Source organism: Tupaia chinensis, unplaced genomic scaffold, assembly GCF_000334495.1.
Source record: "Tupaia chinensis unplaced genomic scaffold, TupChi_1.0 Scaffold000316_1, whole genome shotgun sequence".
Taxonomy (NCBI): domain Eukaryota; kingdom Metazoa; phylum Chordata; class Mammalia; order Scandentia; family Tupaiidae; genus Tupaia; species Tupaia belangeri.
Window position 1 is genome coordinate 1,992,579 of NW_006159809.1, and position 14,787 is coordinate 2,007,365.

Consider the following 14,787-nt stretch of genomic DNA (forward strand, 5'->3'; position numbering starts at 1 on the left):
TCAAGTTAAATTTGTTGAGTAAACTAATAATGAAAGAGTAAGTGGATGAAATGAAGTAACATGAAATTTTCAATCTCTAATTTTATTTAAGAGGTTTTTAAGAAAATGCCTTTCAATGAAAGTGTTAATTAATGTAATTGAGGCTTCTAAAACAACAGCATTCTAATTAATCTCAATTTTTTATGGAAAATATGTTAGAACGGAAGTCAAATCTGAAATTTGAAAGCTGAATACTGAAATAAATATTAAAAGTTTAGGCTGAGCATGGTGGTATGCACTGGTAGTCCCAGCTTCTCAGAAAACCAAGGAAGGAGGATTGTAAATTTTAAACCAGCCTAAGCAACTTAGCAAGACTCTATCTCTAAAGAAAATAAAATTGTTTTAAAACAATTTCCAAAAACAAAAGTTTACATATTACTATAGAAAGAGTTTGGAAAAACAGATGCATACTCATGAGTGGTAAATGAGTTAAATGGCATGTCCTATTTACCAACAGTGATATTTTCAGCAATGAATAGATTTCATGTTTTTGAGGGCTGACCACATCCCTGGAACTCTGTGTGTTGCACTGCAGACAACTCTTTCTCTGATCCTCAGAACCACTCCAGACTATGGCCAAAGCCATCCCAATAAAGAGGAACTGAAATCCATGGAAGTAGATTTCTCCTGCTCACAGGAAATAAGAAGCAGGACTTGGACAGAGAGCTGGCTGCTTCCCCAACCTTGCTTCAACATGAGAATGTCACATATAAAATGAGGAAATGGAGATTGGATTGGCAGCCTGGAGTCTGATTATGAATAACCTTGAATGCAGGAGAGTAAATTCTGTTTTATTCTGACACAAGTTAGAAATTGTTATAAGTGTTGAAGAATATGATAAATAGGAGGCCTTTGAACTATTATCTTGAGGGGATGCAATGGAAGACAATGGAGGAGCGTAGAAGTTAATTATCACTCAGGGTTCTCCTGGAGTAAGTTGCTGTCTAGGCTAGAACTATAGCTTCAGAATTGAAAATATGATTACAGGCACAGATACTCTTCAAAGGGAAAGGAAGGAATGTGAAGGACCAAGCATGTGCTACAGCTCTGCAGGACTACCAGGAGAAAGCCTGTCCTCTCTTCGCGGTTTCCACAGCGCACATGCCAGTTGGCTCACCCTTACCCTGATTGCCCACTGATCAATACACCAGAGCGACAGAGGCACACACATTTGCAGTGGAGCTGGGTTTCTCAGGTGCTTGAGCCTAAACTTCTCCCAAAGCCCCAGGGATTTTTTTGTTTTATTTTATTTTAATTTTATTTTCCAGTCAGACTTAGAACAGGGTGCTTTGCTAAAAAACTTAGGAGGTCCTCAGTAGCTGTGTACTCTTTCTACATCCACATACCACATACCCAAATCCTGGCTTCCTATTAGTTTCTCTCATCTCTTCTCCCTTTTGTGAGTCCTTTCCATGAACAAAACTTTTATCCTAAAAGTGTGACTCTTTTACAGGTACCGTACTCCATGAGAATCACCGTTATGTCAGTCTGCTAAAGATCAGCTACATGGTCTTCCCACTCTTGGGCCTCTCTTCTCTAGATTCCTTCCTGAAACTGCAATTTTAGAATTTGGGCCTGTTTGACACTTAGCATTGGACTTCCGAAACTAATGGTTTTGTCAACCAAATCAAAAAGATACTTTCATTTACACAAGTTGAAAGGACAAAGGTCAGGTTCTAGGATAGTTTCTCCTTTGTCCTTAGATGCCTCTTGGCATGGATCACAGTGGAGACATGATCATATATTTTTGAGTCACTGGAGGTTTTGGATTTCAGGTGTAAGTAGATTACAAATGTCAGACAGTTCTATTGGAGTATGGACATAAAGAATTGCTGCTTCTGCAAGAAATAAAGCCCGTATGCTCAGAACCAAGAATCGTACTCTATTTTAAAGTTAGAAAACGTAAATGGTTGCCAAAATAAAGCACTAGAAAAAGAGAGACAAGAGGAACAGAATTCATGCAAAAGTATTAAGAAACAATTTGGGGAACCAGCAGTTAGCGTAATGGCTATGTCGCTGGACTCCCACGTAGTCGACCGCAGTTCGCGTCTCGGACCTGGTGGCTTAAATCTCACGCCGGGCACGTGTGCGTGCGTGCCCAAGATCCCGAGAGGAGAATGGAGGAGAAGGGATTGCGGCGTGACCATCCCCCCTGGGGGGTGATTTCTCGCTTTCTGTCTCTATGTCTCTGTCTGTCTGGCGAGCGCATGCGCCCTATAGCGAAAACCTCTCCAAAAAAAAGAAAAAAGAAACAATTTTGTAAAATTAACAACTATGAGATGAAGACACAGAAGGAAGCTAAATTTTATTTTGCTGTGCAAATTGTGTAAGATGTAAGTTTCATAAAGAATTAAACTTTGTTAAAAAAAAAAAAAAAAAACTCCTAAGGTCAGTAGGTGGCATGGTGGTTAAGGGGCTGAATTCCCACATGGCTGACCACAGTTAGAGTCCTGGACCAGGCAGTTTGTTCTCTCACTTTCCTTCTCTCTCTCTCTGATCAACTTTTAAAAAATATAAATGACAATGAATAAGATTAAATAATTCTTTAAAAAAAGCAATTGGTGTTCAAGAAAATAGAATTAAACTTTGGACATTAATAGAAACAGAATAGATTAGAGAGAAAAGGGGCTTTTGAAGGTAGTAAGCTTTCAGAGTAGAGTTTATGTAGAATACTGGAAGAAACATTATTCACAATTGCTAAGACATGGAATTGACCAAAATGATCAAGAATGAAATATTGGATAGAAAAAAAAAAAGTAAAACAGTTAAGAAACATAAAATGGAGCTCGTAGGTGGCGTGATGGTTAAGGGCGCTAGACTCCCACATTGCTGGCCATGGTTCAAATTCTGGACCTGGTGGCTTGCTTTCCCACTTCCCTCCCCCCCTCCATGTCCCTCTCTGATCAAATTAAAATAAATAAATAAAGTTAAATAAAATAATTATTTTAAAAATATGTAAAGAAAGAAAGAAACACAAAATAAAAAATTATCTGTTGAAGATAATATATATATAGTATTATCTTTAACTGAGCCAATATATAATGTATTCTGGATGGGAAATTTTATGTGGTATACTATAATGATTACAGTGAATGAAAGTAAAATAAATGTTAAAAAGAAAAAGAAAACAACGTGACTATATACATTATGAAATACTACTCAGCCATACAAAAGAATGAGATTGTGACATATTGTGACACTTGATATAAAGTGGATGAAGAGAGAGAATTTAATGCTAAGTGAAGCAAGCTAGATGAAGACAGATAGACATTGCATGTCTCTGCTCAGTATATACTAATTGTTTGCACTTTATGGCAGAAACTAGATTATTGGAAGATAAAACAATAAGGATGGCTAGTGCAGATACTAGAGACTGCATAGGTAAGGGTGGATAGTTGAGCATGGATGCTTTGGAAAAACACATTTAATAGATACAAAAATGGAAGGTTATCTGTTGAGAATAATGTATGTGGCAATATCTTTGACTTGATCATTATGCAATGTATGTATGCTTTGAAGAAAAAAATCATACATTGTTGGGGCTGGTAGGTGGCATGGTGGTTAAGGGTGCTGGACTCCCACATGGTTGACTATGGTTCAAATCCCAAACCTGGTGGCTTGCTTTCTCTCTGTTTCTCTCTCTCTCTCTCTCTCTCTCTCTCTCTCTCTCTCTCTCTCATACTGTCCCTCTCTGGTTAAATTAAAATAATTAATAAAGCTAAATAATTCTTTTAAAAAATCTATTGTACACTATTAAGATATTCTGTGATTAAATATTTTAAAAAAATAATAACTTTTTAAAAGATTATAAAACATCAATAAGGAAACCCACGAAGAAATGGAAATAGAACATGGATAATATTAATGAAAACAAGAAAAATGGAAGGAAAAATTTGGGGTAACTAGAAAGAACTGGGTAAAATAGAGTTTGGGTTATCAAGGCACTGGTACCTATATTTGGCTTACCTCAAGAGATAAAGCCTAGAAATACCTCTGTGAATCCTTTTAGCTACCTTGTTCAAGCCTGGCCAAATGTTTACTAAATGGTAATTTGTTGTGAGTAAAGTGGGCGATTCTCTGGTTCTAGATTTATGAAGCCATAAGGTTTTCTTTCTTGGTTAGCTATCCACAAGCTTCTCCATACAAAATTTTTGTTTGTTTGTTTGTTTGTATTTTCCTATATGAGTGTTTGGCCTCGAATAACTGTATGCTTTCTTTTGATACTATTGATATTGTGGTTTACTATGTACCACATAGGAGGCACAGATATTCCTTTTACCTCTCTTTCTGAATAGTTTTAGTGAGATACAATTCACATATCATGTAGTCAACATATTTACAAATTATAATGAAATACTTCTTCCTATATCCATAGTTGTGAAGTCATTACCACAATCAATTTCAGAACATTATTTTTACCACCAGACTTCATACCTCTTACAGGTGGTCCCTAGTATTAGACAACCACAGATGTGCTTTCTACCTCGATACATCTGCCGACTCTGAGCCTTTAATATCAATGGGATTATACACCATGTGGTCCTTTGTGACAGGTCTCTTCTACTTAGGATAGCATTTTCAAGATTTATCCATGTTGTAGCTTGCATCAGAGTTTCATTTCTTTTTATTGCCAAAAAATATGTATAGAATATTTATGGAAACAATTTGTGTTGTTTCCATTTTTTTTGCTATTATGAATAATGCTAGTATATGTACATACTTTGAAAAATCATATTGTACCCTACAAACATGTACGACAATTAAATGTAGATAATAAATTATAAAAGAAAAGAAACCAGGACAGAATTTTTGTTACAGATGAAAGGAGAAAAAAAGATGCCAGTCATTTTGTTCTAATTCATGTGCACTCAAAAAGCAGAAAAAAAAAATTGAGTTCTCTTTTTGTTATTACATTATAAGTTTCTAAAATATGTATTCTATACCATTATCCAATATGTGATTTAAAATGTTCTTTATTTTTTCAGTTGCTTTCTCACTTTCTTGATAATGTCTTTTAAAAATAAAAACTAATTTGTTGAAGTATAATTTACTACAAAAATCACATATTTTATGAATATTTAATTTAATGAGTATTATCATATACAAAACCCCATGACAATATCACTAAAATCAAGATAATAAACATATACAAAATTAAAACAAGTTTTTGTGTGAATATACATTTTCATTACTCATGGGTATAGATTTGAATTACCATTACTGGATCTTATAGTCATTCCATGTTTAAATTTTAAAGTATTGTCAAAACTGTTTTCTAAACTAGCTGCCCTATTTTATATTCCCAGCAACAGTGCATGAGGTTCCCAATTTTTCAACATATTTCTGGTGCAAACGTTTATCTGTCTTTTTGAGAATGGCTATCTCAGGAGGTGGGAAGTAATATCTTCTTGAGGTTTTAATTTTCTAGGTGAACAGTGAAGGTATCTTTTTTTGTGATGATTAGTCACTTGTATATCTTTTTTTAAGAATTATGTATTCATAGCCTTTGTTCATTTTTAATTGGGTAATTCATCTTTTTGCCTCTAAGCCATAGAGTTTTTCATGCATTCCAAAGACAAGTCTCTTACAGGATACATTGATTTAAATAAAAGCATGAAACATATACACTACAGAATACTACTCAGCCATAAAAAACAATGAGACTCTGGTATCTGTTAGAAAGTAGATAAATATGGAAGATTTACTGCTAAGTGAAGCAAGCCAGACTATGAAAGAGAAGCATTGTATGTCCCTACTCAATATATACAGAGTGTCAGTACTCTATGGCAGAAACAGAATGATTGGGAGGCATAAAAGCATGGAGAGCCATAGGGATACTGGAGACAGTTGGGGAGAACAGTGGAGAATAGGGGACGATGAGAGGGAGGGAATCAAGGGGAAGAAAAAAGAAACATAACATTTAAGGGACCCAAAATGGAGGGGAAAGGGGAAGGAAAAAAACAAGTACAAGTATGCTTAATAGACAAAAAAAAAGAAGCTATTTACTGATGATAATGTATATAGTAATATCTTTGTCTTGACTGACACGCATGGTATTTGTGCTGGAAAAAAAATGTACACTGTAAAAACATGAGTAATGTAAATAAATAAGAAAAAAACATTTAAGGGGCACAAAAATGAAAATTATCTGTTTATATTGTGTATGATGATATCTTTAACTTAACTAATATACAGTATATTCATGCTGGGAAATTAATTTTGCCTGCTATAATGATATATAATGACTGAATGTGTAAAAAAATTTTAATGAGAGTCAACTGCCCAGCAGCCACCACTAGAGAGGCCCGCCCACTCACTCGCCTGTCCCCTTGCCTGGTTTACAATGCAGCCTGCTTCTGCAAAGTGGTATGATTGAAGGGACTGTGTGTTCATTGAATTTTGTGTTGAAGACAGTAAAGATGTTAATGTAAATTTTGAAAAATCCAAACTTACGTTCAGTTGTCTTGGAGGAAGTGATCATTTTAAACATCTAAATGAAATTGATCTTTTCCACTGTATTGATCCAAATGATTCCAAGCGTAAAAGAATGGATAGATCAATTTTATGCTGTTTACGGAAAGGAGAATCTGGACAGTCATGGCCAAGGTTAACAAAAGGAAGGGCAAAGCTTAATTGGCTTAGTGTGGACTTCAATAATTGGAAAGACTGGGAAGACGTTTCAGATGAAGACATGTCTAATTTTGATCTTTTCTTTGAGATGATGAACAACATGGGTGGTGCTGAGTATGTAGATTTACCAGAGGTAGATGGAGCACATGATGATTCACAAGACAGTGATGATGAAAAAATGCCAGATCTGGAGTAAAGAATGCTGTCATCACCTGGATCTTGAGAAAGAAAAATAACTTCTCTGCAAGATTTCATAATAGAGAGAATTCCTGAGTTGATAGCTCTAAAGGCAGATGCTGTATTTGCCTCCTTTAACCCATTTTCAACCTGTTTGTTTTTCAAAAGGCTTCACTAAGGGTTGGTAAGTACCATTGTATGGGGCAGTTTAAAGTCAGTTAAGGTAATAACCTTATGCATGAACATTTCCCAGACATCCATGAAGCAATTGAGGTAAGCAATTGATACAGCAGTTGTGATAAATACAACATTTCACCTACGTCTCTGTTACTTCATAACATAGATACCGACATGATAGGAAGCTCTCAGCTCAGGGAAAGAGAACTAAATTTTAGATTTTAGAACACGAATTCAAAGAGGCTAAAACAAAATTTGGCTGATATCTGAAACTGGTAACCACCTGTTCCTCTGGTATATCTTTAAGGATTGTTCCACTAAAGTTTATTTTTCAAAAAATTTACTTCATGTTATTGTATGTAAGTGATCACTTGTCTGTGTTCTCAGATGTATCTTAGCTAAAACTAGAGAATGCCCTACCAAGATGGTTTTTGGTATTGTTTGGCCCTTAAGCTTTTACATCTCTCCGCATGGAGGACAAAGAAAGCTGTACATGGTTGCTTGAGAGTCTGTACATTTAGACCAGATCTGTATTTGCACTGTCAGTATGGCAAATGAGTGAAAATAAAATGTTAATACACTATTGGATTTTTTATTTCTTTTTTTGATTCAGCTTATACAAGGGCTGAAACACCTCAATTTATGTTCATGACAGTGGGAATTTTTTTAAATGTCTACATTCTTTCTAACAAATGGTTGGGAGACTTTAAAAAAATTTAATGAAAAAGAAAATAATAAAGGTTAGTCATGTCAGAAACTTCCACAAGTAAGTGGAGTATATGAGTGAATCTAGTCTAGCACCTGAGTAAATTAAACTAGTGGTTTATCTCTACTGTGTCTTCCTTATGGTCGTATGTTGATTGTATGAAGATTTTGTGTTGAGAATCTTCTTTCCTTACATTACTCCATAACAATATTTCTGAAGAATGGTTATGAGACTATATCACTAATTTTGTCAGAAAATGCATCACAGATTATGTACCAATTTCAAATATAATTCTGACTAAAATCAAACTCCTATTTTTAGCATTCCTTGCCAATTATTCTCATTGTTATAATTATTTGAGCCCAGCCTCTCAAAGTGTGTTTCCATCCTTAATCCATGACCTCACTTCACACATTACTGATTAAATAAAAAGACTACTCTCCTCCTCTTCCTCTACATCCAACTTGTCCTTTATCTCTATTACAACAGAAAAGTGCTACTCTTCTTAGCTTAGAAAGGTGTTCCATCTCCCTTCTTTGTCTTCCTTCTAAAGATTTAAATATTCATCCTTTTCATTTTCGACTATTTCCTTTTGCCCCTTTCTTCTCGTAGGTTATTTTCAAGAGCACACAAACATATTTAATTACCTTCCTGCTATATTTAAAAATGCCATCCTGCTTTGATACCACTTCCTCCTCCAGCTACCACCTCAAGCCTCACTCCCTTTTGTAACCAGATTCCTAGGCAGAGTTGTTATCGCTATTCATTTTCACTCTCCTCTAGCACAGCTTCTCTCTCCATACACTGATACTCTAATTCTAATGATTATCTTGTTGTGAAATCTAGGGCCACCATTTCTTTCTTATTATTTGATAGATCAGAAGCATTCAAAACAAATGGCAATTTTCTTTTTTTTTCAAATGCTCTTTCCTGTTACTTTCTACAAGAAACCTCAAACAAAAGGTTTTCTCTTTGTTCTTTTCCCTTTCTTTTTTCTTGAATGATCCTATTCATCCCAATGGATATACATTCCACACTAGCGCTGGTGTTTCTCAAATAGATTTCTATTGTTTTCAACTGCATCCTTCTTTGAGAAATTGTTTAGCATATTGAATAATCCCTACCTTTGAAGTTTAGAGCCATCATTTTCTAGGTGGGACAACTTGTTCACGGTGATTAACTTTTCAGTGCCTCACTTTTTGCATTCATAAAATGGTAATAGTAGTACATACCTCATAAAAGTATCATTAAAATTCAGTGAGTTCTTCTATATAAAGGTTGTTAGAACTGTCACTAGTACATAGTACTCTATCAAAAGAAGATAGCAATTGTTTCAACCTTATGATTATTATTATTGCCACTCAATAAATATAAGTGAGTGTGATGAGTTAAAACACAAGTTAGTGAAGGAAATGTTACAAACCATGACCAAAAGTCATGCTAGAGATGGAAGATGAGGAAATAAAAAGAGAAGAAATGGATGTGATGTCTGAAACAGGCCACCAGAGCTGCTGCTGGGCCATAAGATGGTCTGTTGAGAAAGATAATGAAGGTCCCTCTGGTTCCCCACACTGCCCAGTTGTCAAAAGTGTCTTCTGGGCTTCCTTGTTTCCACATTTTCACAATAAACACCATCACATTAGGTAACCTGTATATGCCTCTCCCTTGCAGTCTGAAAAAGCTGAACATTGTTCACAGCTTTCCATCTGTTAAATTAGTAAGGATACAGTCCCAGGAGTATAATCACTGGTCAGTAAGAATAAACATTTTTACGTTTCTTTTTTTTCTTTTTTGGAGATTTTTTTGCCATAGGGCTTGTGCGCTTGCCAGAAAGACAGAGAGAGACAGAGAGACAGAAAGCGGTAAGTCACTCCCCGGGCAGGGGGGGTGGGGGATGGCCATGCCGCAATCCCTTCTCCTCCATTCTCCTCTCAGGATCTTGGGCACGCATGCATACACGCCTGACATGAGTTTAAGCCACCGGGTCCGAGACTTGAACCTCAGTCAACTACGTGGGAGTCTAGCGACATAGCCATTATGCTAACTGCTGGCCCCAACATTTTTATGTTTCTTGATGGAATACTTATACATACTTTCTATAAGTACTGAACCAATTCACATTGCAGCCAGCACTGTGTGTATTTGCAACTTTACTCACATGGGTTTCAACAAAAGTAAAATGTGTATGTTTACTGTTCCTTATGAGCAGGCTATAAACTATGGTCACTATTGGGTAAAGGAATAAAGGGAAGTACTATTTCTCAGGCCCTGAGGTTCTCTTGCCAGGACTCTGCAAGAGTGTTGAATAGCCCTTCACAGAAAAGACTTAGGAAATCAATTCAAATCATAGTTCCTCCATTTTAATAGTGTGTATAGACACGCATAATCCAACAATTATGTGTCCTGACATTTAGTGGTATAAATACTTGCCATATGTGACAAACTTTTACTGAATTTACACTCCTCCCTTGAATACAAGGAGTTTTATTCCAAATATGGTTTTGTGGTCTTGCTAAATGGAACTGATTCACTAATGACTAAAATGTAATCTTGACTTCAGACAGATTACAAGCATTCAATATCTTCCAGGAGTTTGACCTTAAACAACTTTCTAACTTTAGAAGAATGCCTGTTCCTATAGTACAATGTGATAATAAAATTATATATACATATATATATATATATATATACATATATATATACATATATATATACACACACACACACATATATATATACACACATACATACATACATACACATACACACACGCACATGCTAGTGTTTGGTTCATTCTTGATCATTAATGGCTTAAAGATTTTCCGTCTTGGTGTACTATCTCTTCTGAAAACAACTGTGAGTCACTTGCTCATATGTGTATCCTGGCTTTGTCTCCAGGTAAGTGGGAACATAAGGATCATAAACTTTTTTATTTCAGCCTGAGAAAGCAAACACCGCTGTCCTTTTATTTGCATACAGAAAGTTATCAGCTATGCAATTTGTCAGCAAACATCCTGTGATCCAGTATCTGAGGTTAAATGTATTTATTCAACTGAAACAGATGTATAGACCATGAAAAAATCCATCAATAGTATTTTTTTTAATACAGAGGAAAATGCAAACGTAGGTGTCTTAGGAATAATGCTTCCAACAAAAAAAAAATCTAGGTGAGAATAAGAAATGGAACTAGAAAATAATTAAATATATCTTCTTCTAGCACTCCACTTAGTAAAAGCCAATTCAGCTCAGCTCATATAGTTTATGTAAAATTTCCCTGTCCTTCCAATGCCTAATGATCTCTTCTTCTTTGAATATTCCCATTCTTATTATATAAGCTCTTCATGCATGAAGTCTTGATGAAAAACTAGTCTATACTAGTTTTCTAAATCAATATTTCATTTCTCCAAATTTGTTGTTTACAGTATAACTTGTTTATATATTTAGTATTTTGGGCAGTAAATACCACAGTGATATATGCTCATAGTAGATATGCAAGCTTTATTGCTCATTATGAATACAACTGAAACCTAGTATTTTACTAATGTTTTCTACAGTAAGAAATTTATATAATTTATACATAAATTATATATTTTATATATCTATATAATTATTTTTAAGTTAAACTATTAAAAAGTCCAAGAAAAAAAAAGTATTGAAGAAATAGTTCAATCAAAGCTATCCATATTTGTAATATAATATGGGTAATTAAAATTAATGTTCTCAAAGTTGTGATGACATAGAAAGAATTGTAACACAAGTTTTAATATAGGCAAGATATAAAAATTTACATTCCATGTAGTCAATTAGTTTCAAGAAAAATATGTGAAAATACATTGAGAACTTCCAGTTCTATAACAAATTATTAGTGTAATAAACATTCTCACCAAAAACAAATGAAAATCTTGTGAATAAGTTATGTGAAGACATCTGCCTTTAATGTAGTCAAGATTTGAGGATCCAAGTTTCTGAAGAGAAGAAAAACATATTAATGTGAGCCTAATATTGGTGCTTCTTTTTTTTCCTTAAAACTTTGCTTATTTTTAAGAGCACTAAGAACAAATATCCAAAAACCTGAGCCAAAATGGGCAACCTAAAGAGAAAGAAGCAAATCAAAACATTTATCAGTTATTCAGAACTAGAAAGACAAAAAAAAAAACAAAAAACAGATCTTAGAGCTGTTAAAACAGCCAAGATTTAAAGGGCCATGATCCCAGGTAGAAGAAAGTAACAAGCAAAGTAACATTTTATATCATTTTATAGCTTGAAGCATTTGCTGAATTATAAATTGCACAAAACACAAAATGAAGTCAACAGAACATGGCAGCTAACAAGTTAGAAATCAAAGAAGAGCTTTGGGAAGACTCACAGTGCTCTTGAGACAAAAATTGGCAATCAAGTTCTGCCAATGAGGAGGAAATCTTGTTAAGACCCCCCAACATCTCAGCTGAACCTAGGAATGTGTAAAGTCAATTTGAAAAAATTTGATCCTTGAATAAATGAAAGTATTCTCTCCTGAATATCTAATCTACCTGCCTAAAGCAAAGGTAAGCTGACACGGGAATATCTCTTTTAGAGCCTCAAAAAATGTTTTCTTATAAAATTCAGCATTGAATCAAACACATACACACATAATCAAAGTGAAGGTAACAGAAAAAGACCAACAGGATGCCCACACATTGAAGTTATTAGACACAGACTTTTAATATCTTTGTCTATCATGATCAAAACATATGTGTTTGATCATTTATGTTCAAAAATATAGAAGAAAATGGAGGGACCAGCAGTTAGCCTAATGGCTATGTCTCTAGACTCCCAGGTAGTTGACCACGGTTCGAGTCCCGGACCTGGTTGCTTATACTCACACTGGGCATGTACGTGTGTGTGCGTGCCCAAGATCCCGAAAGAAGAATGGAGGATAAGGGATTGCGTGACCACCACCCCCCGGGGGGTGATTTCTCACTTTCTGTCTCTCTGTCTCTCTTTATCTGTCTGGCAAGCGCATGCACCCTATAGCAAAAACCTCTCCAAAAAAAGAAAAAAAATATATAGAAGAATATGGAGAATTTTATCCCATAGACATAATCTATTACAAAATTTACATGCAAAAGTTACAATAATAAAACTCCCAAGTGAATAAAGAATTCAATAATTACATTTAACCACAAGTAAGAGAAAACAGAATCAGGAAATGAATGCAGGTCAGAAGAAACGGTATAGGCTGAGAAATGGATGTAACAGATAATGGGTACTATTCTTTAAAAGAGGAGATATGGGGAATAGAAAAAGTCTTACAGGTGTGGAGTTCTAGAAGAAGAGAGGAAAGAAGAGCAAAACATATGACTTCTGGCCCAGCTTCTCTGGTACAGACAGTAGAATACCAGACTATGAAGCTGAAAGCCATTTGCCAATTGTGATTGAGGTCCCCAGCCCTGTTGACCTAAAAATATACAGAGTACACATGCACAAATGCCAAGGACCCTGGGAAGGTGAAGGACTGGAGAAAAAAAATCATAGCATGACTTGAGTGCTATGAAGGATGCTTCTTTCTCTTGTTCCCCCCACCTCTCTCTCATGCATGTGTACATGCTCTATCATAAATTATATATATATTTATATATATAGATAGAGATAGAGAGAGAGAGAGAGAGTTATACACACACTATATATAGAGAGAGATACATACATACACACACACTATACATATGTGTATATATACAAAACTTCAAAAAATCAAGATTATATACAAATACGTACTTCTACCAACAGTATATCAAAGTTCTAGTTGTTCTGCATCCTTGTCAACACTTGATATTTGCCAATGCTTTTCATTTTAACTATTTCAGTAGACCTGTATTGTGATATTTTATTCTGGCTCTAATTTGCATGTGCAATGCTGTAGAGCATAATTTGATACAATTTAGCATCAGTCTCATCAAAAACTTCCTTACCATACAAAATAAAAGGAACTGCCTATATTATAATTAATGGTTAAAAATTAATTACAGAACATGTGCAAGCAAGCCCCTGAAAAATGCTAACAGTTATAGATATAACAGAGGAGAAACTTGAATAAAAGAGGCTTAGAAGGAACAGCATGTGGAGTAGAACATGGGTGGGGGTGTTCTCCTGGAGTGTAAGAGAAAAGAGCAAATCAAGAAGCAAAAAATAATCGATCGTTTTAAATGTTTCAAAGAACAAATAAGATGAAGAAAGAAGTGTGGGTGTTCTCAAAGGGCAATTACAGTTTTCTAAAGTATGGTCAGTGTTACAGAGGAAGATGTTATACTGGGATGAACAAGAGATCAGGAATGTAGAGACTGTGTGCACTCTGCCTAACAATTTGCCTTTGAGGGATAATGGAAACTTGGAGTGTGGTTGAATGAAATGGAGTTTAAAAACAGTCTTACTAGGGCTACCAGGTGGTGTGGTGGTTAAGGTGCTGGACTTCCACGTGGCCAAAAACTGTTGAAGTTCTGGTCCAGGCTGCTTGAAAAATCACACCGGCCACATATACAAGCATACTCAAAAGTTCAGTAGAAAAAAATGGAAGAAAAGGAACTGTGACGTGATCATCCCCCCCCCCGCGCGCCCCGCCCCAGAGGTGACTCCTCACTTTCCCTCTCATTGTCTCTCTGTGGCAAGCACATGTGCCCTATGGGGGAGGGAGTCTCTCTAAAAAGATAAATAAATTAAAAATAATAGACTGAATAAATAAACTGGAGTATATTCCAGCAATAGAATACCAAATAGCAATGAAAATTATCAAACTACTTCTATGTACAGCAACATGGGTGAAACTCACAAATGAAATGTTAAAGATGTTAGATAACCAAGGTTACAGTTATAAAATGATTTTACTGTATTACATTCAAACACTGGCAAACTAAATGACATTATTAAAAGTCAGATGATTGTGTAGACAGAATAATTCTCCCCTAAAGATGCCTACATCCTGGGACCAGCAGTTAAACAAGTCCAAGTTAGAAAAATATATGACAGGGAACCAGCAGTTAGCGTAATGGCTATGTCGCTGGATTCCCACGTAGTTGACCGCAGTT

The 14,787-nt window shown here is 35.3% G+C and overlaps 1 pseudogene; it reads left to right on the forward strand.

Moving 5' to 3' along the window:
* Positions 1 to 6,382: 6,382 nt before the first annotated feature.
* Positions 6,383 to 6,918, forward strand: LOC102494485 (prostaglandin E synthase 3 pseudogene; annotated as a pseudogene).
* The last annotated feature ends 7,869 nt before the right edge of the window (positions 6,919 to 14,787 follow it).